Consider the following 4,831-nt stretch of genomic DNA (forward strand, 5'->3'; position numbering starts at 1 on the left):
TTTATTGAGACCCCTGTCTGGGATTGCTGTAGGAGGTGGGGGTTTGTAGCGGCAAATCTTGAAGGTGCCAAGATCTCCTCATAGGAACCTCTGTGTGCTTGTCCTCTCTGGGTTCTCAATAAACAATGAGGATATTTACCAAGTGTTGCTGAGGAAAAGTTGTGCAAATTTAGGTGGGGAGGGGAGATGCTGTACAAATTACAGGAGCCTAGTATGTTAACGACAGGGGAAAAAATGTAATGGGTCTAGAGGGAGAAGGCAACCATATAAATAAGGAGGTTCAGTGTATTTCTAAAGTGACTGCCTGACTCAGTAAACAGACTAAAAGTTCCCCCAATCTGCACTACTGCTTAGTTTATTTGTCTGGTTGCCAGGGAAGCACCTTTATTGATCTTCAGTAATATGTAAACTACTGAACAGAACATAAAGATGAAAGGACTCCCTATTCTGCAGTTACAACCTGAACTTATTTCACGTATTTGTGAACGTAGTATCTGGATGTTCATTTTGTTGGTTGCATTCCAATGTGTATTTTTGCCAAAGCATAGTCACAGATTATCTAGGGGACTAGATGTTCTGGTGTCAGGGATAAGTGGTTTGGGACTTTCCTCCTCCTCTTCTTTATCACTGCAGTATTCTATAATCATAAATCCAGTAAAATATTTCATATTAGCTGTAGATAATTGCTTTGAACTGCCTCAATATCCTGGGAGTAAATTAGGATGAGTTGATGGACCTTACCAGGGTCAATGAAAAGAGACCATTGAGAATGAGACAGAGGAGTGTGGTCCAAAAGGAAAATACTGGAGTTGAGGATCAGAGTGATTTTTGACGTTTATATAGCCTTTTACATTTGAGGTAGCATTTTGCAGATGTTGTCTCACTGGATCCTGACAACAGCCCTGGGAGGTACCCCTGTTTTAGAGGGAGAGAAATACGTGAGATTGTGACTTGCCTATGATCACAGAGCTAGGAGCCAGAAGGTGAATTCAGCAGTTCCGGTTCCATGGCCAGTGATTTTCAAGCTACCGTACAACTGACCAGATGGTCTGGATCGTGGAGAAGATGCCGTTTTCAGGGATGGTGAATGATGGGAATGGAAGATGAATGTTAGGAGGGCTTGAGGCCCTTTGGGGTCAGGATGGCTGAGAAGGGTGATTAACATGAATATTGAAGCCCTTAAAAATGGGCTTGTAGATGGATTTGAGAAGAAGACTAGGGACCAGGTGTTCACACTTCATAATTACAGCATCAGGAGACCTACTTTACGAAACAAATCCTGTATTTTGTAGTTTAATCTTTAGATCGCTTTGCCATAAGTGTTAGTTAGTCTTCTCTTTTCCTTTCTCTTCTTACCACCCAAATTAATTACAGCAAACTGCTTCTTCAGACTGGGACTTGGCAATTTGTTGGATTCTATGCATATGCCTTTCTGGTTTGACACCCGACCTTAGTGCCTGTCCAAACACAGGTCTCACTAAAGAAAGCAAAGACTCTGTTTCAATACTTTCATCTTTAGGTTTTAGTCAGTAATGCAGTTCAATAAACATTTATGGAACACTTACCATGTACAGGGCATGAATGATGCTAGGAAGTGGGAATAACTACAAAGACCAGAAGTGAATAGTCCCTGCCCTCGTGGTTTCTCCCTTTGTTTAAGCATGCAGTCTGATTTTTTCTGTAGTTATGGGATACAGATCTGTTACAAATTAGTCTGTGTGCTTGGACATAACTTTCCATAATTATAATGAGCTCATTCGAACTAATCTGGTATTGTGTGTAAAGGGAGGCAGGGAGCTTTGACCTGCTTGCTGAATAAGTACTAGAGTTGGAAACATTTAGATAATTACTGCATTTGAATCCTTCTGCAGATACTTCCTAGCGGTGTGACTCTGCAAGTTGTTTAACCCCCCTGAACCCCAGTTTCCTCATTTGCAAAATAGGGATAATAATACTTTCAGTGCTTACCTCCATCTCCAGACGTTGTACTGGTTGTCTACCCTGTCTGGAATTTGCTCCCTCTTCACCTCAAACCCCACCTTATACCTGAAGCCTTACCTGATCCTCCCCAGCTGCTAGCGTACCTCCTTCAAAAAACTACCTCATTTGTTTTCTATATAAACAAAACATATATATTGTAAAACTACATCTATATATGTAAGCTCCGTGAGGGTAAGGACTGCTTCCCTTTTGTTTTTGTATCTCTGGGCTTAGCACAGTTTCTAGCACATAGTAATAGCTTGATAAATGCTTGTTAGAGTGAGATAATGTAGGTAAAGTGCTTTGTAAACTATGAAAACATGAACTACTGTGGGCAGCTAGGGAGCACTGCAATGGATAGGACTCATCTTCCTAAATTCAAATCTGGCCTCAGACACTATAACTAGCTGTGTGACCCTGAGCAAGTCACCTAACCCTGTTTGCCTCAGTTCCTCATCTGTAAAATGAGCTGGAGAAGGAAATGGTAACCCACTCTAGTAGTTTTGAAAACCCCAAATGGGGTCATGAAGAGTAGGACACAACTAAAGAGACTGCACAGCAACAATTGTTATTCATTTGGAGGTGTTCAAACTACTGGCCTCTACCCTCAAAATTAGAAGGTAAATTAACTAGTACTATTCCATCAGCCAGAAAGTTGATACAGAGAGATGACACCCATCACATTAAATTTGTATTCTGGCTGAAACAATCCGTTAAAGTGGCAGTTTATTAATGATTCCAGATATAAGAAGTAGCCTTTCTAAAAATCCAATGTAAGTCTAGGGGACTTATTAAATTAAGTGTCAACAACCAAGTAATGTGGAATTGGGTCTTAGGGGAAAGACCCCAATTTAGCATCTAATTGCTCTAGTCTAGTACAGGTGTAGGCTCCTTGACTCCTTCTAACTGCTAACATTGCCCTCTGGTGTTCTGTTAGAAAAACATTTCATTACAGTCAACTTTGAAGCAGTCATATTATTAGAGGGAATCAGAGACACAGATAATTCAAAATGGTGAAATTTTGTGATTAGTGATTAATTTTGTAATTCAAAGTCACCCACACAATGCCCAGACCTCACACTCTTCTATGGGGTATCCTGGAACCCAGCAGTAGCCAAGTGAAAAGTGGGCAGTGGGTAACCCATAAAATATATGATAATCACAGGTAATCAAGAGTTTACTATAATTTGATTTGTTTTGGTCATATTTACTTTGATAATATGATATGTAGTGTTTCTCCAGAGTCATCTGTAAGTGGACATCTTGGAATTGATATTATTATCTGTATGTAATAACTGATTTTTTAGTTCATAACAGTTTTCATGATAATGGAAATTATATATATATATATTATATATATTATATATATATATATAATAGCTGTCCTTTCAAAACTGGTTACTAATTAAATACTTCTAAGAACTAAGTTATAAAGACCAAGACAGGTCCACTAAATTATGTTTATAATCCCCTCAGCATCTAGAAGATTGCCAAAGGGTGCCTGATTCAGAGATATGAGACAATTGATTATGTAGAAAGAGCTCTAAGATTAGAACCAAAAGAGATCTGAGTTTGAATTCTGCTTAGTGATGAGGTATGGGCTTATGCCTGCATTGAGGTTTGCCTTTCATATCCCTCATTTCCTCATTTCTGATGAGGTATGGGCTCAGTGATGAAGTATGGGCTCTGGGAGCCCCCTCCAGCTCTCCTTGAGTCCTTGAGGTGCAGGCTCTGGGAACCTCCCTTGGACTCTTGATTAAATCATCCCATTTGATGAGCATTTGCATGAGGCAATAAGCCTTACTTTGTGGCTGAGCCCAAGCTTCTGTTACTAGACTTCCCACCCTCTGTTACTAGAGTTCCCACCTATCAAAATATGATCCACTCTTGAACTGGCCTAGCCCACCATTGTCTGTAGTCTCCAGCTTCTTCCCACCCTTAATCACTCGTTGACCTCATTAACTCCTGCTGAAGACCCTCCCCAAACTCCTCCCCTAGGCCATCCCTAGATTCCTCCTATAACCTTCTGTATATAAGACCCCATCCTGTTTTCATGTGGAAGAGTGCCATAGAATAGTGAGAGTGCCATAGAATGCCATAGAAAAGTGAGCACTATGGAATAGTGAGAGCGCCATAGAATGACCTAGCACAGACTTACTCTGTGTCTAATGCAAGCGAACTTTTGATAAATTTTACTTTTCTTTGGCTGAGAAGACAAGTTGAATTCATTCTCGGCAGGACCCGGCGCGTTGGTATTTTGGGGTCTCCAGAGCAACCTTAACCCTCTTAGTGGGTAACCTCTTCACTTAGGACACTCAATAGCACTTAATGGCTCTGAATTTCATTATTCTTATGTGTAAAAGAGAATGAAAATATCGGAAGCACCCTCCTCCCAGGATTGTTGCTAAGATACAGTGGTAATGGATATGAAATGATAAATAGCTATATAAAGGTCAGCTAGTCTTCTTGTAGGAGCAAAGACCTGGAAATGAAATAGACACCCAGCTATTTGGGGAATGAATGGCCAAACAAATTATGCTATGTGAGCAAAACAAAATATTTCTCATGAAACAATGAATATGAAGAATTCAGAAAAGCATAGGAAGATATATGAACTGATACAGAACTGGGAAAATTCTTGTTTTGTTCAGTCATTTTTCAGTTGTGTCTGACTTCATGACTTTAGTGGAGTTTGACACCAGTGGTGTGTACTGTCAGACTTAAGTGATAGCAGGGTGTTTTTGCTGAACTGCTTCTTTTCCCCCTCTCCTTTATTCTTTGTCCCTAAGCGGATGACTCCTTGAGAAAAATATTTGGGAATGAAAGTGACATAAAAACAAAAGACATTAAT

Source organism: Petaurus breviceps, unplaced genomic scaffold (genome assembly GCF_028583685.1).
Source record: "Petaurus breviceps papuanus isolate PSGF00001 unplaced genomic scaffold, PetGlider_PUasm1.0 90459, whole genome shotgun sequence".
NCBI lineage: Eukaryota > Metazoa > Chordata > Mammalia > Diprotodontia > Petauridae > Petaurus > Petaurus breviceps.